The sequence below is a fragment of the Pongo abelii genome, chromosome 9 (genome assembly GCF_028885655.2).
Source record: "Pongo abelii isolate AG06213 chromosome 9, NHGRI_mPonAbe1-v2.0_pri, whole genome shotgun sequence".
Lineage (NCBI taxonomy): Eukaryota > Metazoa > Chordata > Mammalia > Primates > Hominidae > Pongo > Pongo abelii.
This window is the reverse complement of record NC_071994.2, coordinates 4,234,740-4,261,567: the sequence shown is the minus strand read 5'-3', so window position 1 is coordinate 4,261,567 and position 26,828 is coordinate 4,234,740. Positions and strand designations below refer to the sequence as shown.

General features: G+C 53.7%; 1 protein-coding gene and 1 long non-coding RNA gene across 8 annotated transcripts in view; one reads left to right on the top strand and one right to left on the bottom strand.

Moving 5' to 3' along the window:
• The window catches only part of SHANK2 (SH3 and multiple ankyrin repeat domains 2), a 694,542-nt gene that overhangs the window by 143,473 nt on the left and 524,241 nt on the right, over positions 1–26,828 (bottom strand). The window lies entirely within an intron of this gene.
• Positions 19,409–23,057, top strand: LOC129048564 (uncharacterized). 2 transcript variants are annotated; one of them, XR_008510990.2, is made up of 4 exons: positions 19,409–20,670; positions 21,048–21,197; positions 21,307–21,556; positions 22,252–23,057. It is a non-coding gene; the product is annotated as an uncharacterized LOC129048564 (long non-coding RNA). The 2 variants fall into 2 exon arrangements; XR_010141802.1 differs by lacking the exons at positions 21,048–21,197; positions 21,307–21,556.

The window sequence follows — 26,828 nt, the reverse complement described above, 5'->3', positions numbered from 1 at the left end:
TTTGGAGGTTCTCAGATTTAAGCGCAAATGCCACTTCCTGGGGCTGGTGCTAAAACTGCAGGAAAAGGCTGGTTGGCAGAAGCTCACAAAGGGGAGTTTATCAGTGTTGCAAAGGGCATGTTCACGGATGCCTATTGGGGTTGGCCTTGTTCTCTGCGGGGATGGTGAGGCGGGGCCAGCAGCCTGCAGGGCTGTGGCATTACCCGTTCCTCGACAGTTCCCTCAACTCATCGTCACTCCAGCCAAGCCCTGGGCTGCTCCCCACCTGCCCTGCTTCCCCATCTTGCCTGCATTGCCCCGTGGCAGCCCTGGGTACTTGGTCACCACCCCACGACCCACATCCTATCCTTCAGTGACTGCCTCACCTCTGGGCTGTTTGGAAGGACAGAGTGACATGGGACAGAGACAGAGGGTTTCTGGTTTAAGGGCCACTTCTGCATTTATCATTCCATTCTTTATTTTGGGTCTAATTCAAACCATGATTTCAAAAAGTCTAAGAATGTACAAAGGGAAGGGACCCACTGGCCCCAGGGCAAGATAGGAGGGTGTCCTGGTGGAGGTGTTGTCTGAGACTCCTTCACTCCTCTAGCCATTTAGGAAGAATTTCTAGGTAGTCATGCACCCAGGATGGGCCTTCCAGCATGAATGGGGGAGTTTAGGAAACTGCCTTCGTTTCTACTGAAAATGGAGAAAAAAGGCAATTTTCAGTTCTTGCAGCACTCAGCAGTGTGAAACTGGGCTGCTGCTGAAAGGGAACAAGAAGCCTCCTTCCAAATTTACTTGCCATGGGAGGTGGGGAGGTGGGGTGGGGGGTGGGGGGTGGGGGCGTGAACACTGGGAAGGCATCACAGAAGGGGAGCGTCCTGAGCGACCTGCCCAAGATCCAGGAAGGAGGCGGCGTCCGGGTGTGACACAGGCCCAGGAGGGGAGCTGGATGGGGTGGTGGGGAAGTTGCCTGAAACTCCTGCCTGGGAACCGGGGCTCTGTGCTGGTGGTGGGGCCCCTGTGGGGATGTGTGTTCTCACAGAGAGGCTTTAATAAGGGTGTTGAAGGCGTCCTGCTGCTGAGTATGGGAACTCACATGTGCCGGGTGGGAGAGAATCAGGGCTGGGCTGATCAGGGAAACGCAGAGGGCAAAGGAAGCCTACCTGTAGCCCCCATCTCTGACAGAGGCAAGATGAACGAGCACCTGCCATTTACCTGATAGCAGCTGCATCTCTCGCCAGGTACAGCTGCAGGCGAAGGCACGAAAGGTTGGGTTTCTCTACATACGTATGTGCACGTATACATACACATATGCATGCGTGCATACATATTCTTCGGGGTGTTTTGCCTTCTTCGTACAATTACGAATATCTTTAGATCCATGCATACTTTCTGATGGAACTTCATCCCTGAAGTATGCATACTGTACGGGCAAGGTTAAACGAAACTCCACGAAGAAAAATGCAAAATGCTCAACACTCCAGAAGCCCCCAGCGGTCCCCAGCAGCCACCCTCCTCCCTGCAGAGGTACCTGGGGTCTGCGCGTGGAATTCCCACGCTCTGGCTCTTCTCTCCAGCACTCACTGTCACCTGCTCACTTCCTTAAACAATACATGGATTCCCTTTGCCTTTTTTCAAATTTTACAGATATCATTTTGCCCTTTTTTTTTTCTTTGGAACTTTCCATATACAATATCAGACTCTATGTATTCCTCTGTGGCCTCCACGTTCGCCTCCACAGCACGTCTTGAGATTCACGCGCCTTGATGAATGCAGTTGGCATCCATTCATTCTCCCACCGCCGCACTGTACTCCACGTGTGAGCAACTCACGGCATCCGGATCCTTTCTTGTTCACAGGCACCTGCATCATTTCCAGCGTCTTGCTGTTAAGAACAGAGGTGCTTGGAAACTTCTCGTTTGTGTCTCCTAGCCCATGTGGGAGAATGCATCAGGGGTGTGTGCCATGGAGTCACATGCTGGTTTGCGCAGCAGGTGCGTCTTTCATGTTAGTGGGCAATGACTACTGTTTTCTAAAGAGGTTGCAAAATTTGGGAATTTTTTCATGTTTTTCTTTTTTTCTTTTTTTTTTTTTTTTGAGATGGAGTCTCACTCTGTCGCCAGGCTGGAGTACAGTGGCGTGATCTCGGCTCACTGCCAGCTCCGCCTCCCGGGTTCATGCCATTCTCCTGCCTCAGCCTCCCGAGTAGGTGGGACTACAGGCGCCCGTTGCCACGTCCAGCTAATTTTTTGTATTTTTAGTAGAGATGGGGTTTCACCGTGTTAGCTAGGATGGTCTCGATCTCCTGACCTCATGATCCGCCTGCCTCGGCCTCCCAAAGTGCTGGGATTACAGGCGTGAGCCACCACACCTAGCCATGTTTTTCTTTTTTTAAAAACAAAGTGTAGAAACTCAAAAGGCTCTGGAAGGCCTGGCCATGTGCAGCAGTGTTATGAGTTAAACTGTGTCCCCCAAAAAAGAGGTGTGGAAGTCCTCACCCCAGGACCTCAGGATGTGACCTTATTTGGAAGGAGGGTCATTACAGATGTAATTAAGATATCAATTAATGTGACATCATAGGGGAGTAGGTTGGGCCCTACATCCAATGACTGCTGTCCTTGTAAGAAGAGGGGAACTTGTTTGTGTCTTTTTTTTTTTTTTTTGAGATGGAGTCTCACACTGTCACCCAGGCTGGAGTGTAGTGGCACAATCTCAGCTCACTGCAACCTCGGCCTCCCGGGTTCAAGCAATTCTCCTGCCTCTGCCTCCCAAGTAGCTGGGATTACAGGCACGCACCACCATGCCCAGCTAATTTTTGCATTTTTAGTAGAGACAAGGTCTTACTACGTCAGCCAAGCTGGTCTCCAATTCCTGACCTCAAATTATCTGCCCACTTCTGCCTCCCAAAGTGCTGGGATCACGGGTATGAGCCATTGCGCCCAACCAGAAGAGGGGAGTTTGGACACAGACACACAGGGAGCCCACCACGTGACAATAAAGGCCGAGACTGGAGCCAGGCAGCACAAGCCAGGGAAGGCCAAGGAGTGTCGGCATCACCAGAAGCCGGAAGAGGCCAGGAAGGGCCTCCTGGAGCCTCTGGAGGGAGCGCTGCCCTGCTGACACCCTGACCTTTGTCTTCCAGCATCCAATGACACAGTAAAAGTTTGCTGTTTTAAGCCAGACAGTCTGTGGTTTTTTTTTTTTTTTTTTTGAGACAGAGTCTCCCTTTGTTACCAGGGCTGGAGTGCAGTGGCATGATCTCAGCTCACTGCAACCTCCGCCTCCCAGGTTCTAAGAGATTCTCCTGCCTCAGCCTCCAGAGTAGCGGGGATTGCAGGCGTGCCCCACCACGCCTGGCTAATTTTGCATTTTTTAAGTAGAGACGGGGTTTCGCCACATGGGCTAGGCTGGTCTCGAACTCTTGACCTCAGGTGACCCACCTGCCTCGGCCTCCCAAAATGCTGGGATTGCAGGCGTGAGCCACCATGTCCAGCCCAACCTGTGGTTTCTTAGCAGCCCTAAGAAATAAGTACAAGCAGCATTCCAGGCCCTTCCTTCATCCCATCCTCCAGTCTTTGTCTCAGTGACCAAATAGGCCTTGGGTCTGTTGCTGTGAGAGCAAGGATGACCAAGCCCTTCTGCAGATCTCCAAGAGTCTGTGTGCTCCTCTGAGCCTGGGGTGAGCCTCTGAGCCCTTCTCAACACAGGGCTGCAGGCCTCCCCTCCCCACTAACTTAACACTTGGGAGCACTGGATATCCCCATGGCCGTGTTAGAGGCTTTTGGAGAGGGAAGAGGAAGTGGGCAGCTATGCTGCTCCTGGCTGGGGGGCTGTGGTCCCAGAGCCTTGCTTTAATGGGTTAACTGGAAAGACAAAAGGAAGGAAAGAAGAGAAACCTGCTTAGATTGGATTCACCCCATGCACAGAACCCATTCGTGGATATGCCATCTGCAATGCTTCATGGAAGGGGTCTCCCGACGGCAGAGGGTGATCATGAACTCAACACTCAGCCTCCCTCTGAACCAAGAGCTGTTGGGGAATGAGTGGGGGGTGGAGAACAGTGGGTGGGCCTAGAAGGAGAAGCTGAACATTGCCTAAACACCTGTGCCTAATGCAGCCCACACCCTGCTCCTCCTGATGGACTCTGTGATGAAGGCCTGACACCTGGTGTGGGACTGTCCTCTAGGTGACCTTGGACGAGCCCAGTTCTCCCCTCTCTTTTGCTTTCAGTTCTTAAGAATAACCATAGAATGTGCTAGAAATGCAACACCCCGAGAGAGGGAGGGCTGACTGGAATAGCCTGAGCTCTGTCCCAGTCTTCCCCGGAAACATGATGTCCATCAACACTTTAGCCCAGAAGTCATGTGGCCCCGGGGTATAAAACCCAGGAGGAGCTGCTTTCCAGGGTCCCTTAGCTGCGGCGCAAGGGGGCACATGCAGTCAAGACTCCAGTCAGCTTTCCTGAGCCTTACAGGCTGGCTCGGCCGAATCCCAGCCTTCTATTGTCCCTTGCTGCATATCTGTAAGCAACAAACCATTTCATGGAACTCGCTGTGTGGGCAGCTGGTTCACCACGCTAGGACAAGGTGGTAAGCTGTGCATGATGAACCTGCTCCACACCTTGGGGCAGAGCTGTCTGGCCATTCAGTCCAATCCTGGGGTTTGGTAGTAGAAGGAAGCCCACCCACCCACAGGTCTAAGCCACCTTGGCCAGTATTGGCTTTGTTGGCAACAAGGGAGGAACTTGCTCTCTGCAGCTCTTACATCCTCAGTCTGTCTCTTTGTTGGTTAGTGGTGAGGTGAGGGTGGGCACCAGCATTTACTGGGGCCGCTCAGACCCCAGCTGTCCCTGAGAGGGCTGCTGAGGAAGGAGTGGCAGACAGCATGGATGCTGAGACCAGAGCCTGCCTCTGGGAAACGGACAGAGGCCTTGGACCCCATCCTCCCTTCACTGTCCTTGCCATTAGGATGCCCTTCCTTGCATTCGGGGCCTCAGCGGCTCATCAGGATGGGGGCACATGAGATTGCCATTCTTGTAGGTTGACAATAGTTCAATATTTGCTAGTTTGACATGGCGCAACTGAACGGACCCCACGGCCGACTGCTCCTTGCTCCGATAAGTAGCTATTGAGCTGAAGGTCCCCGAGAAGTCCCAATGAGCAGAAGGCCAGGCCCTGCGCCTGTTGGCGACCCCACACTGGGCTGTCGGAACTGGCTCCAGGCACCCCGAGAGGAGGCCCTCCCCAGCCTGGGAGGGGCCTGGATGGCGCCTCTGAGTTGGGGCCTACAATGAGACCAGAGGGTGAGCCGAGCAGAGGATGTGAATTCGAGTGCTAGGACCGCCCGAGGAGGGCGCTGGGTGGTACTGGGGAGGCAGAGACAACTCAGGAGGCTGAAAGTCCAGGGATGAGTGAGGCGGGGCCAGGCCACAAGGACAGAGGAGGCACTGTTTCCCATGGGCCCTGGAACCGGGTCCCTGGTGCCCCGTGCTGGGTCCTGAGCAAGTTCTCCAGAGGGTTAAAACATTCACACCTGAGAAGGAAGGCAGGGTGGGGTGTAAGGGGCTCTGAGGCCCCCGGAGGCTGCTGAGTGAAGGCTGGGAGTGCCAGAAGGGAGTACTTCCAGGCTGGGGCGGCCCAGAGCCTCTCCCTGGGCCAGGGGACTCCTGCCAGGCTGGCTCCTGACCAGGCCCCAGGCGACGGGAGCCTTTGGGGCGTCCCCCGACAGGGACCACTGAGGAAGGGGAGATGGCAAATGCCCCGCAAAGGGCCACAGGGTGCAGCAGCCAGGGGCAGAGCTGTGTGTGCTCCTGTGTGTGTGTCTATGATAGTGTGTGTGTATGTGTGTGAGACAGTGTCTGAGAGTGTGTTGTGTGTCACTGTGTGTCACTGTGTGTCTATGAGTGTGTCTATGAGTGTGTGTGTAGGTGTGGCAGTGTCTGAGTGTATATGTGTGTGTCTATGAGACTGTATGTGTGTGAGTGTGACTGAGAGTGTGCTAGTGTATGTGTCACTGAAAGGCTGTGTGTGTGAGCTGTCTCTGTGTGTCAGTGTCTATGAATGTGTGAGTGTGACAGTGTCTGAGTGTGTTGTGTGTGTGTGCATGTGTGTCAATGTCTATGATGGTGTATGTTTGTCAGTGCCTGAGTATGTGTGTGTGTGTATGTGAGTGTGTAGTGTATGTACGTGTATGTTAAAACCCTTTAAAAATGTAAAAATCTTCCTCAGAAACTCAGTCAAGGATGGAATGTGGCCCCCAGGCCAGAGTTCACCCAGCCCTGCCATAAAAGAAAGAAATGCGAGGAAGGGAGTGGGGAGGTGGAGCAGATTTGTCAAAATAGGGGCAGTCAGAACCTCCGCAGAGCTGGTTGTGGGCTTCAGAGCAGAGCTAGGGGGCAGATGCAGCAAGAGCTGGTTGTGGGCTTCAGAGCAGAGCTAGGGGGCAGATGCAGCTGTTGCCACAGGAAGCACAGGAGCCCTCAGAACCCCACGGGACCTACAAAGCCTAGAGCAAGCTCGAGTTCAGAGTTAACGGGAGAAGAAGGTGGCCGGAATGAGGGGAAAGAGGCTTTCATGATCAAGGTGGAGTTTACCCCAGGTGCATATGACCAAAACTCTGAAAAACAGTATTTTTTTGAATAAATGTCTACCATGCCAAGCATGTAAGAAATGTTTGATTCAGGCTGGGCGCAGTGGCTCACGCTTGGAATCCCAGCACTATGGGGGGCGAGGCAGGTGGATCACTTGAAGTTAGGAGTTTGAGAGCAGCCTGGCCAACATGGTGAAACCCCATCTCTACTAAAAATACAAAAATTAGCCAGACGTGGTGGCACGCCTGTAATCCCAGCTACTCGGGAGGCTGAAGCAGGAGAATCATTTGAACCCAGGAGGTAGAGGTTGCAGTGAGCCAAGATCACACCACTGCACTCCAGCCTGGGCAACAGAGTAAGACTCGGTCTCAGAAAAAAAAAAAAAAAAAAAGAAATGTTTGATTCTGATGTGATTCACGCAGGGGTGATTTCAGAAGGTCAGAATGAACACACTGAGAGGGAAAAGTCTTTGAACAAAAGGACAAAAGTCTCCAGAGTTAACTGCCATTTATGTCTAGCCTAACCATCCGAGGAAGGAACGTTCTAGAATCCCAGGGCCACCCCGCCCTAGGTTCCAATGAATGGCCCCTGGCTCCGCCCACAGCCAGGCCTGGCCTCGCCTGCAGGTGATGTGCATGGCTGGGATTCAGTAATTAAGTCATAAAACACAAGGCTGGCTACTTAGAGCACAATTACGAGGCATTGCAGCTTGTGAATACAGTAATCCAGCTTAATTAACACCAACTTGGAGAGCAAGGCGCAGGCTTCTGGGTTAAATCAGCCCATGCGGAAACGCTGGCCGCCGCTTACCCTCATCACACTATGCTGAGCATTTGTCATTGTGTGGAATAAAAATAAACCTGAGCTTGGAAAACTGGGCAGGTGACCCTGGCAAGGCCCGGAAACCACCCAAAGCTGGCTCTCCAGGGCCTTTGTGTTAAATTGGAACAAATCCAGCAACCCTGAGAGGCGTATCAAGGGCAGGCGAGCTTCTCTGGGACAGGGGACACACAGGCTGACCCAGCAGATGGCCAGGAGATGGACAGGGGTGAATCATCGCAGGTGCCGTGCACAGCCGCCCCAGTCCCTTACCGACACCCTTCGTCCTGCAGGCTCGATCCCCCTTCAGGACCCCACTTTCTGGCCACGGCCCTGCCCAGGGGAGGCAGACCCCAGCCCAGCCTGTGACACTCTAAGGACTTCCTGAGGGTTCATCATTTCAGCCTTACAACCACCCTTGGGTTAGATTCTTACTGCTTGCTGTAATTAATTACTACAAATTTAGTGGCTTAAAACAATAAAAATGTTCTTATCTGCCAGTTCTGTAGGTCAGAGGGCCAACCCAGGGCTCAGGAGGCTGAGAGCACGGCGTCAGCAGGGCTGGCTCCTTCCGAAAGCTCTCAGGGGGGTCCTTTCCTGTCTCTTCCAGCTCTGGGGACCCCTGGCGTTCCTTAGCTGAGGGTTCATTACTCCAAGCTCTGCCTTGGGGGTCCCATGGACTTCTCCCCTGCATGCATCAGATCTCTCTCTGCCTCCTCCTTATAAGGACACCTGTGTTCACACTCAGGCCCCCCCCAAGCGATCCGTGATGACCTCCTGATTGCAGCAAGATCCCTCAGTTCATTGCATCTGCAAAGCCGCCTTTCCCACGGAAGGCAGTCAGTCGACAGGCTCTGGGGATAAGCACGTGGACAACTTGGGGACCCTTATTCAGCTGGCCACTGGGAGGCACAACTGGGCTCTGTGGAGAGGCTGCCCAGGAACCCTTCCAGGCAGTGATAACACCTCAGGGCCCCTCTCTTCCCCATCTCCCTCATTCTCTTTGGGGCTGTCCTGGCTGCCTCCGTGGGGCATGCCAGTCAGTGCCGGCTCACAGGGAGGAGGCCTCCATAACAGCAAGGCCCTTGGACGCTGGAGGGTGAGACGCTGCCCAGTGCGAAATCTACCTCTGTTACCACGGGACTTGGAGGAGCCCCTGTTTGGGGCTCAGCTCTGCTAACTGATGCTCAAGGAGGCAGGAGGGGGGAGTTTTAAAAGAGCCACAAAGTACCACGGAACTTAGGAGAACACGTGAGGGCCTTGTTAAAGACTGGAACAGAATGTCTACCCTGGGAGAGAGTGTGCTGGTCTCCCTCTCTCTTCTCATAAGGACACGGATCCCATCATGAGTCCCCACCCCCTGACCTCATCCAGCCCTAGCCCCCTCCCAAAGGCCCTGCTCCTGACACCATCCTGGTGGGGGTTAGGGTTCCAACATTTGAGTGTGGGGGTCACACAGACATTCGGTCCACGGCACCAAGCTGATGATTCCTGGTGTCTGAGATGGGGAGAGGCCTCTGCATAGCCCGGCTGGCTCTTCTCTTTCCCAAGGCAGAAGAATCATTACCTTGCCGGGGCCTCATCAGAACAAAAATGTAATTGTTTTGTGCCTTTTAGAAACCTCCTGAGTTGGGAGAAATGGAGATTTTGGTGGCTGTCTATGAAGCACCTAATTAAGCAGAACAGGTAATCCCATCGTTATTACAAGAAACACGCAGAGCTCCAGTATCTGCGGAAATGCGGTTGCCTGTGGGCCTGGAAGCTGCCTGCCCCGGCCTGGTCTCCCCCACCCCCCACCCCCACCATGGGCACCTTCCTTCCCAACTATCTGGGTTGTTGCATTAATGCTTGTCCTGCCTCACCCCCCCACCCCCCGCCCCCGGACAAAATGTGGAGTCTGTTGTCACGGTCTGAATGTCTGTGTCCCCCAAGGTTCCTATGTTGACACATTTGGAGACAGGGCCTTTGTTGGAGGTAATTCGGGTTATATGAGGTCATACGGGTGGGGCCCTGATCCAATGGGATTAGTGTCCTTATAAGAAGAGACTCCAGAGAGCTTGGTGGCACTTTTACACACACACTCTCTCTCTCCTCTCTCTGCCATGTGAGGAAGGCAGCTGCCTGTAAGCAGGAAGCGACCCCTCACCTTGATTGCTGGCACCTTGATCTGGGACTTCTAGTCTCCAAATAAATGCTTGTTTAAGTCCCCCGGTCTGTGGAACCTTATTATAGCAACCCAAACTAAATAAGAACATGTGGGGCCGGCTATGACGTAACATCTGTGTGACCCCAACAGGCCTCAGTTTCTCCATCTGAAATGGGGATGGATGGTAACAGCACCTGCCTCAAAGGCTGTAGGGGCTGAAATGAAAGCTCAGGCACCAATGCACTGGAATCGGGCAGGGTGTGGTCCCGACTTCACCTCTACAGGCTCACATCAATGACAGCAGCCCCTGCGCAGCCTGCTCTGACCTCCCAGGAAGACCCCATTTCTGGGGTGTCCAAGGGGCAGTCCTAGACACTTAAGGAAATTAAGTGTCATGAGACATCAGCCCCTCTGTCCTGATCACTATTTTACAGATGAGAAAACCGAGGCAGGAGCAGCCAGGGCACTCACTTGGGGTCACAGTCGGAATATGCGAAGCAGAACCCAGACCAGCTTGGAGCCCAGCACTGCATGGCTATTGCTTATGCTCTGCACACCATCTGCCCATTTCTTTCTGGCCTGGCTCCTGCCTCTGCCCCACCACGCAGCTAGATGCACACCAAAGGCTGTGCCCCCCACAGCACCCTTGGCGAGGACGTGGCCCATGGCAGGTGCTTGGGAAATACAGGTGGACTGGGTGGAAGGAAAGAAGGAGAGAGGGGACTGGAAATTCTTCCCAGCTCCTTAATTTCCCAGATGGAAGGTGATTTCATCAGATGGGAGGTCTGATACGGTAGCCCCAGCCATGTGCGGCCGCTTACGTTACAAAACAACCCAGGCCAGTGAGTGTAGAAGGGGAGACTCTGCCTGAGGACGTGGGTATGGGGGATTTAGGAGGAACGATGGACATACATGGGGATGGTCCATTGCTGTAACTCTTCTGGAGACACCCATAAATGATCCCAGAAAAGCACCAATGGCAGAGGTGGTCAAGGGTGACTGACGGGTGTTGCCGACAGACAACCCAGCCTGCACACCCCCAGGCCTGGCCAGCTCTTCATCCACACAGGAGGGGTGAGGGCCGACTTCTGAGCTCATTTCTTTTCCCGGCTCTGTCCACATGGTGCCGGGAGGTTCTGGAGCTGAGCCCAGTGCCATGTGGAGGGGCCTGGCCCACCTTGCTGGGCTGGCTGCCCCAGGCGCATTGTGGCAAAGGGGTGTTTGCCTGTCACTAGTGGGGTGGGTGAGCCCGACAAGAACAGCTGGTCAACCGCTCCTCGGCTCCTTCTAGAACCATCCGAACCCAGCAGGATGTCCAATGGAATGGACATCTCTAATCTAACACAGCCCCGCAACTTCCCCTGCCCGCCAGAGGCTTCCCCGTCTCAGCAAAGGGCCCCACGGCCGCCCGGCAGTGTATGGAAGAGCCCAGGACTCACCCACGTCAACCCCCGTCCCTGACCTGTGCTCTGCCCCAAAACCACCCCCAGCCTCAGTCCTCTCCATCCCGGTGTTTGATGTGGAACAGCCTCCAGTGGGGCTTCCTGCCCCGCTGTGCGAGTGTCCTGGGCTTTTGTTACAAAGCACCACAAACTGGGGGGCTTAAAACAACAGAAATTGATTAACTCACAGTTCAGGCGGCCTCCAGTCCAAGACCAAAGCTTCTGGGAGGGGCCATCCGTTCCGGGGCCCTCCCTCAGCTCCGGGGGCTGTGGCCCCCCTGGTGCCCTCCCCTTGGCTTGTAACTGCACCTGCCAGCCTCTGTACGTGACCTTCTGCTCTTTGCCTCTGCATCCCCTCTTCTTACAAGGACAGCAGTCAGCAGATTTGGGGACCACCCTAAATCCAGGATGATCTCATCTCAAGATCCTTATGATGATCTCAAGATCTCATTTCAAGATCCTTAACTATAAATGACATCTAAGGACATCTGCGAAGACCCTGTTTCCAAATGAGATTCCCAGTGGACACAGTTCTGTGGAACACCATCCAACCCCCTACTCTCTCCAATCCAGTCTCCGAACGGAAGTCAAACAAGCTGAACAACACACACGCGCAAGCAGCGCTGCTCCCTGCCACAAACCCTGTCACCTGGGGAGTAGAGTCTAACTTGTTCTCCAGTGGCTCACACCTGTAATCCCAGCACTTTGGGAGGCCGAGGCTGGTGGAACACCTGAGGTCAGGGGTTTGAGACCAGCCTGACCAACGTGGTGAAACCCCATCTCTACTAAAAATACAAAATTAGCCAGGCATGGTGGCACACACCTGCAATCCCAGCTACTAGAGAGGCTGAGGCAGGAGAATGGCGTGAACCCGGGAGGCGGAGTTTGCAGTGAGCCAAGATTGCGCCACTGCACTCCAGCCTGAGTGACAGAGCGAGACTCCGTCTCAATTAAAAAAAAAAAAAAAAAATTCCTCTCCACATCCTGTGGGGCCCGTGCTTGCCTCTCCCGCCCTTCCCACACTTGGGTGCATGGCCTCTGCCCCTCCAGGTCCCCGGGCGGTTTTTGCCTCTGGGGCTCTGAGCCCACCTCCTCCGAGGCTGCTGCCGACCCTCCCTGCTGGCCAGCACTGCATGGCTATTGCTTATGCTCTGCGCATCATTTGCCCTTTTGGAGGATCATCGTATTTATTCATTTCCTTCTGGCCTGGCTCCTGCCTCTGTCCCATCATGGAGCCAGATGCACCCCAAGGGCTGCACCCCCACAGCACCCTTGATGAGGACACGGCCCATGGCAGGTGCTTGCGAAATACGGGTGGACTGGCTGGAAGGAAGGAAGGAAGGAGAGAGGGGACTGGAAATTCTTTCCAGCTCCTTCATTTCCCAGATGGAAGGTGGTTTTCATCAAATGGGAGGTCTGATACAGTAGCCCCAGCCACCCGAGGCTGCTTAAGTTTAAATTAATTGACATTAAATACATAAAACTAAGAATTAGTTCCTCAGCCACACTGGCTGCATTTTGAGTGCTCAGTAGCTGTGTGTGGCCAGTGGTGCCATATCGAGCACATGAGACATTTCCAGAAAGTTCTACCAGACAGAGTTGCTTTAGACCAAGGAAGGAGAGAGAATTCAGGGCTGCCAGCATTATGAAGGTCCCAGGGCGTCTCTTCCAGCCTATGGCCCCTCCCAGGCCAGGGCAGCGTGTGGACAGCAACAGAGACCCCACTGGGGAGCTGGGGTATAGGATGGGTCACAACTCAGGGCTAAGGGTGCACCCAGAGCTGCCACCAAGAACTGGAGCCATGGGATGCAGGGCACCTTCGTCCCTGTGCAGGGAGGGGCAGTCTCGGGTGTGGACTCCTGGGAGCAGAGGCCCTGGTTTCCCTAGGGGAGGGATGTGCCCGGAGCTTCCTGGGAGCCTGCAGCCTCAGGAGGGGCTGAGGCCGGGGGACTGTGAAGGACTAATGGACACCATGCCTGCCACTTCCTGAGCTGAGGGAAGAGCTGATGGGGCGGGCTGTCACCTGTGTGGTCTTATTCCCAGGCTTGCATCCTACCCTTCTCCCCCATGGAGGAGGTGGGAATGGAGCAACGCCCCCAGTCAGCCAATCCCCTGGTTCCCTGGTGCTCCCAAGGGATTCCTGCCAGCTCTGCGGCCCTCAGACTTGAGGCCAGGGGATGTTGGACACACTGCACCCCTCTCAGAGAGAGGAACAACCGTCCCCTCCTGCCTGAGCCAGGATTCACCCCCAGACATCCCTCACAATCCATTTCCATCTTTCCAAAGAGATGCTCCCATGGCCACAGCCTGCTTCAAAAACAAAAAGCCTCAAACCTTCTTTCCCGTAAGGCAGCAGTCCTTAGCCAGGGGCGATGGTGCCCCCCCAAAACCCCAGGGAACCAGAGGACACGTGTCAACATCTGGGACATTCTTGGTTTTCACAACTGGGGGCTGGTGCTGGCATGGAGTGGGGAGAGGCCAGGCTGCTGCTGGATACCCTACAGTGTGCAAGAGGGGCCCACAACAGAGTGATCCTGCTAGAAACGTCCCTGGTGTTGTCCTGGGGCAATACTGTCCCAGTTCCACACCTGGCGGGGCGGCTCTGCAAAATGCCCCCACCCACAGCCTGGTCTCTATCGGCTCTCTCACCTGGTGGCCTGCAGGGGGTGTCCCAAGGGTTCTCACCAGGAGTTTAGCCAATGTACAGTTCGAGAGAACAGCCCCCACAAGACCACCCTTCCTCACTTCAGACACAGCTGCAACTTCCGGAGGTCTCCAAGACCACCCTCAGGTCTGGTGATTCATGGGAAAGACACAGAACTCACTAAAAGCACCTATGCTCACAGTTATGGTTTACTACAGCAAAGGGATCCAGGCTGAGATCAGGCAAGGACAGGGGGGCATCGGGGGCAGAGTCCAGGAGGGTCTGGACACGGGGTGTCTGCCGTCCTCCCCGGGAAAGTGGGGATAAGTCCCTCCCAGAGATGATGTGTGACAACACGCATGGGGCATTGCCGCCAGGGATGCTCCCGGACCTTTGGTGTCCCGAGTCTTTGCTGAGGCTCTGTCACACACTGCCGTGGTGGCAGGGCTTTAGTTTCCGGCTCCTCCTGGAGGTTTGGGCTAATCTTTCTGGTCTTCCAGTCTCTTCTGGAGGTCCAAGCTGATGTGGCATGACCCAGAGCCCCTGCCATAAATCACACTGTCAGACTGTCCAGCAGTCAAAGTCCCCAGGCAAACAGAGACACATACATCAGGCAGGATATTGTGGGAGCCCAGCGACCACCTCCCAGGAGCTGAAGGCAAAGGTTAGCTCTCTCTTTGGATCAAGTTGGTGCTTCACTACCCAGACCTCCCTCTCTCCATTTTAGATCAGAAAACTGAGGCCCAGACCTTAGGAAATCTGAGCAGGCTCTGAGCAGTGGAGGATGTGGGCTCTGAGCCAGTCCCTGCACTCTCCTCTTTTACTCAGGCCCCTCTGCTCCCCAAGCCCCCTGCCTCCCAGAGGTCTACAAGCCCAAGCTGGGTGAAATCTCAGTGCAGCCTCTTAGATCTCTGTGCAAAAACGAAAAAAAAAAAAAAAGACACGTTTGTGCATAAAATACACACTGTAGAGGAAGGAAAAATGCAGGAAGAGAAGTTTCCAGTAATTCACCCCATGGCAACCACCAGGCCAGTGTGGGACCTGGAGTATTAATCCTCTAAACCTGGGGCCCCTCCCGTTGGAGGGCCGAGGGCTGCAGGCCTCTGGGGCCTCCCCGCCTCCAGTTCCGCTGCCTCGTTCTCACTCCCAGGCAGCCTCCGTCCCAGCCTCCCATCCCGGCTGAGCATGGTACCCCGCACACACGGTTGCTAAGAAACCGTTGCCGAGAGTCACAACTCAGCTGGCAACGGAAAACACCCCCAGCAGCACCGTTTGCTGGGCCCATTTAGGAAGACATGTTTTCTGGTCCACTCAATGCTTCATCCTCTTTGCAAACATTTCAAACGTTTTCGTTTACATGGCTTCTAGATATCACTTAGCATGCACTCTATATTTAGGAACGGTTATGAAACAAACATATCACCCACAATATCTGCACCGACTATGGCATGAAGCCTGGTACTGGGATCAAGAGGCAGGGAGACACCAGGGAAAAATCCTGCCTCTTATCACAGGGAAGCCTGGTGCTCCTGGCTGATTTGGGAGCTTGTCGGTCAGTCTCATCCGGTCAAATTCGACAACCCCCAGGTGGCAAGCTTTACGCCACAAAGCCCATTGGACTGCAGGAAACAGGAGAGGCGGACAGCTCCAGCCCTCGGCCAGAGGCAGAGCTTGTCAGTCAGTCTCATCTGGTCTAATCGCACAACCGCCGGGTGGCAAGCTTTACACCACAGAGCCCACTGGACTGCAAGAAACAGGAGAGACCGATGGCTCCAGCCCTGGACCAGAGACTACTATCCCTGTAGTACCCCCGAAAGGCCAATCCTTGTAGCAGCCCTGAAAGGTCCAGATGCAGCCCCTTATTCTGCAGAGGAGGAGTCCAAGGTGGCCCACCCACAGGAGGCAGAGCTGGCCTCTGTGTAGTGGAGAAATACTGCACCCCAAGCCACATCATGACACTCTTCAGCCCAGAGTGGGCAGCCTGAAGAGGAAAGACCCCATCCCAGCAAGGATGAAGGCTGCGGTTCCCAGGTCCTCCGTCAGCACGTATCTCATTTCCTGGGCACCCAAGACAGGGACCCCGGGAGGCCCTTTGGTTGGCTTTGGCACAGCCGTGAAGGTCAGACGGGAGCCTGGAGGTGGGGGGCATGGGGGTGGCATGGCGTTGGGGGACTTGGTCCCTGAAGTGTCTCCTCTCACAGCTCGCTCTAGCACTAAAGGTTCCTGTTTTTGAGGTTTGTGATATTAGAGTTGTTCCCCGAAATTCCGATTTTCCTCCTCCTTGGGCACACACACAGCTGCAGGTCTCCACCCTCCTGAAGTTAGGTGCGGCCAAGTGAGCCGGCGGCTGCAGGGACGTGTGTCACTCCAGGAAAGGTGAAGACCAACTCACCACCCACCACACTGCCCTTGAACCCAGATGTGGCGACTGTGAATGGATGATGGTCCAGCTGGTGGGGGCGTCACCCACCCGGGTTCCTAAGTGAGGAGGGCAAAGGACAGCACCCAGCAGACCTGACAGGGCAGTGAGAGTGAGCGGGAAATAATCCTTTGTTTTTTTAAGCTATGGCAACCTGGGGATTATTTGCTACTGCAGCCTAACCCCGCTGTCCTGACTGTTACAGGTCAGGTGGCTACAGCGGAATAGCCCTTATCCTAAATGCTTGGACTAGAAGTATTCTGGATTGCATATATTTTTGGATTTTGGAATATTTGCATGTACATTTGGTATATTTGCACATATAATCACATATATCCTGGAGATGGGACCCAAGTCTAAATATGAAATTCAGGTATGCCTTACACACATAGCCGGAAGGTAATTTTATATAACATTTAAAGAATTTTGTGCATGAAACAGTTTTCATCGTGTTTTGACTGGGACTTATCCCATGAGGTCAGGCTTGGGATTTTATACCTGTGGCATCATGTTGATGCTCAAAAAGTTTGGGGTTTTAGAGCATTTCGGATTTTGGATTTTTAGATGAGCTCAACCTGGATTGGACCTCAAAGGGTGCCCTTATACAAGGTCAACATGCCTAGCAAGGAAGAGAGTTGTTTTTTGTTTTTTTGTTTTTTTTTGAGACAGAGTCTCGCTCTGTCGCCCAGGCTGGAGTGCAATGGCGTGATCTTGGCTCACTGAAATAGCTGCCTTCCAGCTTCAGGTGATTCTCCTGCCTCAGCCTCCTGAGTAGCTGGGATTACAGGCGCATGCCACCATGCCCAGCTAATTTTTGTATTTTTAGTAGAGACGGGGTTTCACCATGTTGGCCAGGCGGGTCTCGAACTCCTGACCTCAGATGAACCACCCGCTTCAGCCTCCCAAAGTGCTGGGATTACAGGCATGAGCCACCGTGCCCGGCCGAGAGTTCTTCAAACTGAAGATCTCCCAGGTAAGCCTATCTTTGTGTGGCAGGATCCACAGGTTAGCCTGGGAGGGTCTGGGAGCAGAACGTGGAAGCCAAATTCTGACAGGCGCAGCAGGGGTGGAGGCTGATGGCACCAAAGTTGGGGGCAGAGAGGGCAGTAAACACATGTGCCCCTTCTCTGTTCTACCCAGGCCTCGGTTTCCCTGCTCGCAAAGTAAGCATAGTCACTACTAAGCAGTGCCTTAATATATCGAGAGCTCTTTTCCCCGGGGCCTCCTTCAGTCCTTGTAGTAGCTCTGAAATGTCCAGCTCCAGCTCCTTATTTTGCAGAGGAGGAGCCTAAGGCGGCCCACCCACGGGAGGCAGAGCTGGCCTTGACGCCAGCCCCATGCTCACTCCACACCCAGCATCATGATGCTGCTGTCATCCCCCAACTTCCGGCTTCCCAAGCTCCAGGCAGTGGAGACCCACCATCCTGCTGGCTGTTAGCACCGCCTCTGGGTGGTGAGGGGCTGCCGCAGGTTCGGTCCACCTGCCCACCCCAGGACAGGCTCAAACCGAGTGTCTAGGAAGAGTCTCTTGACTAGGGGAGCGAACAGGTCCCAGAGGATCGCAGTACTGCTGTGGGCTCTGGCTGGGTAAATCATCCCACCTCTGGGGCTCTGGGCTGCAGCGTGGCAAGGCAGTGTGTTCTGCACAAAGACAGGATGTACTTGGGGAGAGGCTGCACCATTGTTGTGAGCGGAAGAGAAATTAATTTTAAGCCTGGAGTTGATTCCAGCCTGGGAGGGAAACGCCAACACTTGGAGAGGGCTGGTTTCAGACATGTGCACGCCACAGCTCACGTGCTCACTGCAGCCTGCATTCAGTGGGGAAACGCGCCCCGGGCACCCTCCCTCCTCTGTCAGTGTTCCAAGCCACCCCCACATCCCAGCACCGGAAAAGCCTGGCCCCTCCTTCCATCTAGAGAGCTTTGGGTGTGTTCTCCACTGAGCCACACCCTGTCCCCTGCCTCACCAACTAAAACACACCACCCAGGCTGCTGCCGAAAAGGCTAGCAGAGGGGCAGTGAGCCAGACTGAAACCGCCTCTTTCGAACACTCTGAAAGGTTTGGTCAGTTCTCTGTCATTCAACCTAGTGCCTGGTGATGAGGACACAGAATAGAGTGTGGCTCTGCTGCTGGCCTCCAGGGTCTCCAGGCCTGATGGAGTGGGACACACGGATGTCCAGCATGTTCCAGCCTGGCGGGAGAGAGAGGTCTGGATCACAGGCTGCGGGCCACCGTGACCCTGGGGGCCACATGTGGTGGGAAGAGCAGTGGGATGAGCTGGCAAACACTGGGGACTCCAGCTCCCCTAAGGGCCTCCGAACTGCCGCCACAGCTGCTACTGCCAGGTGCACTCTGACATCAGCTCCAAGCCGGGGAGAGGGGGGGTGCTGCCCTCAGGAAGGTGCCACCTGGGCCAGAGGCACAGGACACCAGGGAGCACCTGCTGCAGAGCCGGATGAGCCTGGTGCCCTCTAATTCCCTGACTCCAATAAGCCTATCTCTGGGCCTCAGTTTCCCCAAGTGTGCAATGAAGGGCCTGGCCATCCAGCCCCCCAGCAGATCTGGTCCCCTGACATCCATTCTAGTCCCCTTCCTCTCTATGAGGACCCTAATTTTGTCTTGGCAGTTAACAGACCCAGCTACAAAACCCCTTTTCTCAGTTTTCCCTGGCTGCTAGGAGTGACCAGGAGACCCCAGGGTGCTTATCAATGAGACAGGAGAGGACACCGTCTGTGGGCTTCCAGGGAGGGGCAGACAGCATGGACACTGCTTTTGCTCCTGGCCCTGGCCCTGGAGATGCACTACCATGGGCTTTGGCCCCCACTCAGCTTGCCCTATGCTAGAAGGTTCCCTGATGGCAGTGGGGTGAGGTGGGCTATAGGGCCCATGCTTAGAGCAAGAGAAAGGTCAGCCACCCTGCTGGGCTGGCACTGACTGTGCAGGTGCCCTGAGGCCAGATGGCAGGCAGCAGCGATGCCCCAGGTCCTAGGCCACAGAAGGCTGGTCAGCCCTTAGGACAGGAACCAGGCCACGGCTGATGACTGTGAGGGTGGCAGACAGAAGGACAATCAGATCCAGGCTGCCTAGACAGAGGCGGGGCCAGGAACAGATCTGCGGACAAAGTGGCATCTCTAGGCCTCTGGCAATTGTGTGTGATTTCAAGCAAAGAGACGGTAGTGGTTGAATTTTGTCCCCCTAAAATCCACGTCTATGTAGAACCTCAGAATGTGACCTTCTTTGGAAGTAAGGTTGCTGGAGATGCAATCAGTTGGGATGAGGTCATCCTGGAATAAGTGGGCCCTAAGTCCACTGGTTGGTGCCCTTATAAGGAGGGAAAATACAGACACACAGAGACATGGCCACGTGCAGATGGAAGCAGAGACTGGGGGATGTGGCCATAAGCCAAAGAACACCTGGAGCCCCCAGAAGCTGAAAGAGCCAAGGAAGGGTCCTCCCCTAGAGCACTGGAGGGAGAGGGCCCTGCCGACACCTTGACATTGGTCTCTGCCTCCAGAACTGTGAGGGGAGACGCTTCTGTTGTTCAAGCCCCAGCTGGTGGCTTTGAACCCTTTGTGAGAGCAGCCCCAGGGCACCAGCACAAAGGGTGAGCATGTAGGAGGCCAGTGTGGTGACCTGCGCATCCTGTGGTCCCTACCTCTGGTGCCCAATGCATCCTCAGGACTAGCCGGGGCCTGGGGACCGGACAGGGGGCAACTGGCAGCAGAGGGTGATGACAGAGCCTGCATTCCGGAATCTGACCCACAAAGGGCTGTGGCATTCATAGGAGAAGCTGCAGAAGACCGGCAGGAATGACAGAAGCAGCAGTGAGAGCCCTTCAGAGGACCGTGAGATGTGAACTCCCTCCCCAGCAAACCGCCAAGGAGAAAGGGCAGGCCCCCATCCAGGAGGCCTTAGGAACAGGAGAGCTGACTTTTCTACATCAAATAAGGCCCAGGTTGCCTAAAACAGGGGAGGGTAGCCTAAGGCTCTCCCAGACTCACGACAACTTAGATTTGTACAAGTGGCACATTTAGCTAGAATCTGGGAGGAGCCTGCTGGGGGCCGTGCCATCCTGAGGGTTCCTGGAGTTACACACACACACACACACACACACCCCCCCACACACCCTCCCTCCCACCTGCCTTCTCCAAATAAAACCATGTCCCTGGTCCTTTTCTCTTGGTATCCACCTTCTCCATCATGGAGGAGGTCTCAGCTCCTAATCCACTCAGCAAAGTCCCAGCGGACAGTGAGTCACTGAGTGCTGAGCTCAGGGCCTCCAGGGCAAGGTGACCCAGAGGGTGCTGGGAATAGGACAGTGTAGGTGCCCCCGCAGTGGGGGATGTGGCCGGGTGTCTGTGAGGACGCTTCCTGCATGACAAGCTGGGGTTATAAGAACACAAAAGCCTGTAGGATGAAGCCTGGCCCAAAGCAGTCGGGGTCCCCTGACCTCCCTGGCCTGTCTCCAAGCAGTGTCCTCCCCAGGGCGCCAGGCTTCCCCAGCTCTGAGTCTGGGTGTCTGAAATCTGCTGTGTAATTGGATCACACCCCGGCCCGTGCTGAGCGCCCATCTGTACCCGTCTTGGAAAACACACAAGTCTCAGAGAAGGAAAGCAGTTTCTACAGGTAATTTTCTATCAAACATATTACATTTCTTGGAATCACGTGCGGAAGTTAACTAATTAGATTCCCCCTTATTTTTGAAATGCTTTCAGAGGACAATGGAAAGGTTCACTCTGTTCTGGGAAATGCTTCATTTAGATGCTAACCATTAGAATGCAATTTGTTCTTCAATCAGGGAAGAGCGGACTGAGTGGACTTCTTTTTTTTTTTTGAGATGGAGTCTCACTCTGTCGCCCAGGCTGGAGTGCAGTGGCGCGATCTCGGCTCACTGCAAGCTCCACCTCCTGGGTTCATGCTATTCTCCTGCCTCAGCCTCCTGAGTAGCTGGGACTACAGGTGCCCACCACCACGCCCGGCTAATTTTTTTTTTGTATTTTTAGTAGAGACGGGGTTTTACCTTGTTAGCCAGGATGGTCTCGATCTCCTGACCTCGTGATCTGCTCGCCTCAGCCTCCCAACTGAGCGGACTTTTAAGGATGCCATCCATGCTCCCTGCTCCTGGTTCCATCACGGGCCCCGAACAGCCGCAGGTGTGCGAAGGCAGGCTGGGAAACACTTCTGAGTCAGACCCACCTCTCTGGTTCAACCAGAGGCTCCTTTCTCTCCTTGATAACAATCCAAACTGTGATTGTTTTATAGAACTGCCTTTTACAACAGAATCGTCTCCCCACATACCATCTTCCCTGATGCTGCCTGACAATCCTTGTCTCCCAGGGATGTGGGCACACAGCCACACACTGCTCTACCTCCCACCTGCCCTGAGCACTCGGCGGATGCTGGGACTCTGCCGGTCAGCCAACCAGAAAAGGGCGCGTGAGGGTACATCCGGGCTGCAGAAGAACGTACTAATTCGTTTATTTTTTGAAACAAGGTCATGTTGATCTGGAAGGTAACTCGGGGGAAGAGTAGACAGGACCAGAGGGAGAACAGGAGACAAGGACATCATTCAGCAAGATGAGGGCCTGGGAAGCTGGGTCTCTGAGAAGCCTGGGCCCCTTTAATCCCAGTGAGCCCCTCGCATGGAGCGTTGATGGATGAGGGGCAGAGGGATGAGGACAGGCGCAGGTGCTCATCGAGGAGAGAGGTCCTGGGATCCCCAGACCTGGGCACGAGGGGGCTGCCACTGGGCACAGATGGGCACCATGCAGAATAGCGTCTGCAGCTGATTTAGACACGTTGAATATATAAATATGTTATATACATTATCTATGTTATATATAACATATTTATACGTATATTCATATACATAACATAAATGTTATATTTTTATATATGTATTACAAAAAATATGTTGTATATAATATATATTCTATATAAAACATACATAAATATATATATAAATAACACTGAGTTGAATATACAAAAATCCTGAGTTCATAATGACATACCGGTGAGGAAGAGACAGACAGGGGCAGAGAAGACAGAGGGAGAGAGAAAAAGACCCTACTTCATCCCTCAACAACACGATAGAAAACCAACTCATTGGACATCAGTACAGATCACTGAAGCATCAGCTTTGTATAGAGAGACTTCACAATGAAAAAGAAAGAATTAAGCATTTATCTTGCCTTCTTGTACAAACAGTGTTCAGCTTAACCAAGTCATCTTATTTGATATGTGAAAGTTCTTTGAGATGGAAGATCTCAGCTCATCACTGTGGAAGGAATGCCAGGATTAGGAAGTCATCAAATGCAAGCCTGCAAGCCTCAGTGTACTCCTCAATGTATGCAGGGCCCACCCCAGAGAGAGGCCCCTGGGTGACCAGCTGGTGAGGAGCTTCAAGAGGAAGGATTCACCATCACCACCTGGATCCTGGGTGCAGCTTTTGTCACAGTGGTGGCAAGCAGAGTCTCTGCCTCCTGGGGAGATGGGGTGTGAAGCTCACAGCACCTGAGTGTGGCTGGGCCCAACATTAACAGCGCTGCAAGAGCTCACCTCCATTTATAGGAAGCGGGAAGGACCCAAGGAGTGGCTGATGACACCACAGGAGACAGAAGGCCCATCTGGGGTTGGGGGCAGCCTATGGCCAACCTACCCCATCCCTCTAACAACCTACCCTGTCCCTATCCCCATAACTCGTTGCTGGCAGGAAACACAGGAGATGGCTCAGACTGGAGACCCAGGGACATATCTACCAAGTGCCACGTGGGTCCTGGGTCAAAGTCAACACCGGGAAAAGACATTTCTGAGATAATTTGGGACATATGCTAATGGAGGGGTTTCAGATTCCACCTAGAGACCACTGCTGGGTGCGTGGACAGGACAGTGACACTGGGGCCCGCAAGAAGGATGCCATACTGTTGAGAGACAGACTGAAGGGGAAGAGGGAGTGATGCGATGCCTGGGATTTGCTGAAGAAAAAAAAAAAAGAATAAAAAGGGCTATCTGTATAGGATGGCAAGAATTTCTTGGGTAACAAAAGCACAGCCAATAAAAGAAAAAATAAATACTAAAGTAGATGAAAATTTAAAACTTCTGTGCATCAAAGGGCACCATCAACAGAGCGAAAAGCAGCTAAAAATGGGAGGAAATATCTGCAAATCATCACCCTCACCTCAGCTCTACCCTTCTCTCCAGGTCTCAGCCTAAATCCTTCCCCTTGGGGAGCCTTCTCTGACCACCCTGTCGACAAAGGCGTGGTCTCTGCCCTGTAGCTGCACAGCATCCTAGTGTGTGTGTGTGTGTGTGTGTGTGAGTGAGTATATGCGTGAGCATATACATGTGGATGCGTGTCAGCACATGTGTATGTGTGCGTGCGTGTGAATGTGAGTCTGTGTGAGTGTATGAGCGTGTGTGTATGCGAGCATGCATGTGTGTTAGCATGTATGAGAGTATGTGTGTGAGCATGTGAATATGTGTTAGCATGTGTGAATGTGTGTCAGCACATGTGTATATGTGTGTAAGGGGTTAATATCCAGAATGTGCAGAAAACTCTTACAACTCAACAACAGAAACAGAAATCTAATTTAAAAACAGGCAAACTGGCTGGGTGAGGTGGCTCATGCCTGTAATCCCAGCAGTTTGGGAGGCCGAGGTGGGCGGACCACTTGAGGTCAGGAGTTCGAGACCAGACTGGCCAACATGGCAAATCCCCATCTCCACTAAAATTTCAAAAATTAGCCAGGTGTGATGGCGTGTGCCTGTGATCCCAGCTACTCGGGAGGCTGAGGCAGAAGAATAGCTTGAACCCTGGAGGCAAAGGTCACACTGAGGTGAGATCACGCCATTGCACTCCAGCCTGGGTGACAGAGTGAGACTCCATCTCAAAAACAAGTAAATAATAAAAATGGGCAAAGGACTTGAATAGACATTTATCCAAAGAAGAGATACAAATGGCCGATAAGGACTTTTCTGAAAAGATGTTCAACACCACTAATCAATTAGAGAAAGGCGAATCCAAACTACAATGGGACACCATCTCACACCTGTTAGGATGGCCATGATCCTAAAACAGAAAGTAACGACGCTGGTGAGTATGTGGGGAAACTGGAGCCCTTGGGCATTGCTGGCAGGAAGGTAAAGTGATGTAGCCCCTGTGGAACACGACACGGCTGCTCCTCAAAACCTTAAACACAGAAGGAGCACGTGAGCCAGTAATGCCACTTTTGCATCTATGCCCGAAGGCATTGACAGCAGGGTCTTGAAGAGATATCTGCACACCCGCGTTCACGGTGGCAGCACTATTCACGGTAGCTAAGAGGTGGACGCAACCTAGGTGTCCACCTACAGATGAACAGACACGCAAAAGGTGGTGTTTCCATAGAGTGGGATAGTTACCATTCAGGCTTAAACCGGAAGGAGATTCTGATGCACACTACAACACGGAGGAACCTCGAAGGCATTACACTGAGTGAAATATACCAGGCACAAAAAGACAAATACTGCAGGATTCCACTGACCTGAGGTCCTTAGAGTGGTTAAATTCATAGGGAAAGAAAGTGAGATGGTGGGTGCCAGGGGCTGGGGGAGGGGATGGGGATGAGTGTTTAATAGGGAAGAGTTTCAGTTCAGGAACATGAGAAGGTTCTGGAGATGGATGGTGGTGATAGTGAAAGGAAACGTACCTAATGCCACTGAAATGTATGCTTAAAAATGGTTAAGATGGTAAATTTTATGGTACGTGCACTGTACTACAATTTTAAACATAATAAAAAGTATAATTGTAAAAAAAAAAAAGAGAGGGAAGAAGTGAATGGAGCAAATGGGGGCTGTGATCTCTTGGAGGCCAGCTCTCCACAAGGTCTTCATAAACCCTCAGTCACGCTCCTCCGTTGCTCAAGGGCCTCCAATGGCTCCCCATTGCCCTGGGCCTTGCCACAGCCCGAAAGGCCCCATAGGGCATGGGGCTCGCCACTTTCTCTGCCGCATCCACCCCTCCCAAATGTTCCAGAACACACAGAGTCCTTCCCTGGTCCAGGCAGGGCCTTGCACTCACCACCCTGGTGCACGGCCCACACTCACCTCAGCTCTACCCTCCTCTTCAGGTCTCAGCCTAAATCCTTCCCCTTGGGGAGCCTTCTCTGACCACCCTGTCGACAAAGGTGTGGTCTCTGCCCTGTAGCTGCACAGCATCCTAGTGTGTGTGTGTGTGTGTGTGTGTGTGTGTAAGGATATGTGTGAGCATGTGTGAATGTGTGTCAGCACATGTGTATGTGTGCGTGTGTGTGAATGTGAGTCTGTGTGAGTGTATGAGCGTGTGTGTATGCGAGCATGTGAATATATGTGTGAGCATGTGTGAATGTGTCAGCACGTGTATATGTGTGTGCGTTTGAATGTGAGTCTGTGTATGAGCGTCTATGCGAGCATGCGAGCATCTGTGAGCATGTGTGCAAGTGTGTGAGCATGTGGAATATATGTGTGAGCATTGTGAGCATCTGTGTATGTGTAAGCATGTGTGTGAACATGTGTGTGAGCACGCGAGGGTGTGTGAACATATGCGAGCATTTCTGTGAGCATCTATGTGTGACCATGTGTGTGAGCATGTGTGAACGTGTGTGGGCATGTGCAAGTGTGTGTGTGCGTGAACATGTGTACCGTTTCCTGGGGTTGTCACGACAAATCACCGCAAACCAAGGGGCTTCAAACAACAGGAATTTTTCTCTCAGTTCTGGCGGCTGGAAGTCCAAATTCAAGGTGTAAGCAGGGCCACACTCCTCTGGTGGGCATGTATGTGGGTGCATTCGTGTGCGTGCATGTGTGTGTGCATGTGTATGGGTGCCTGTGTATGTGCACGTGGGTGGGTGCCTGTGTGTGTGCATGAGTATGTGTGTGTTTCCATTCACAGCACAGCCACAGCCTCCAGTTATGGAGCCTGTTGACCCACATAGTGCCTGTCAATCTGTGCAGCGCCTGTCTCCTCAGCACTCAGGTTCTGTGAGGGCAGGGCCTGGTCTTCCTCTCTGCAGGATCCCAAAAGGGCCCAGGTTGGTGCTGAGTATGGAGTCAGTGTGTGGCCCGCACACAACTGATTAGACACAGGGTGCCTATAGAGACCCTCCTGCTATTCACAGATGGGGGCAGGTGGGGCTGGGCTGGGTGTTTACTCCCCTCCTGGCCGGGCCACGGCCAGCTCAAGAGTTCCTCCTGGGGTGCAGAATCCAGGTGCCCACAAAGACAAACGAGCAGCCGGAGAGCCAGCCCATGATAGGCAGCTCCTCAGACCTCCCCGCCACCAGCCCACTGGGAAGCAGCCACCGCACAGAGGGTGTGACCCGTGGGAGGCCACTGCCCAGTGCTCAGGAAGGCCAGGGCACAAAGGATGGTAGGCAATGAGAGTGAGGCTGGCGCCCTGGCGAGGGGAGGCTGGCTGCCCCAGACCCTCGAAAGCCCTGGGGCCCAGATCCTGGCAGTCTTGCAAAACAGACCCAGATGTCAGACCCCTTTCCTTCCTGCACCCCACACTCTAAGCTGCCCAGGGGAATCCCAAGGAGCCTTGGTATCCAAGCCAGCCTCAGGCTGACCAGTGAGTCTACCTGGTGATGGGGTTGGAGCCCTGTTTGGGGTCTGCGAGCTGCCCACGGCTCGCGCCACGCCGGGTTCCGCTCTGTCCATCAATTCAGGCCCGCTGAGCACAGGTTCTCGGGGAATGCCCAAGAGCCCCATGCCAGGTGGGTCCCATTCACAGGTGGCCGCTCACCAGCCAGCAGGAAGCTGGAAAGTAC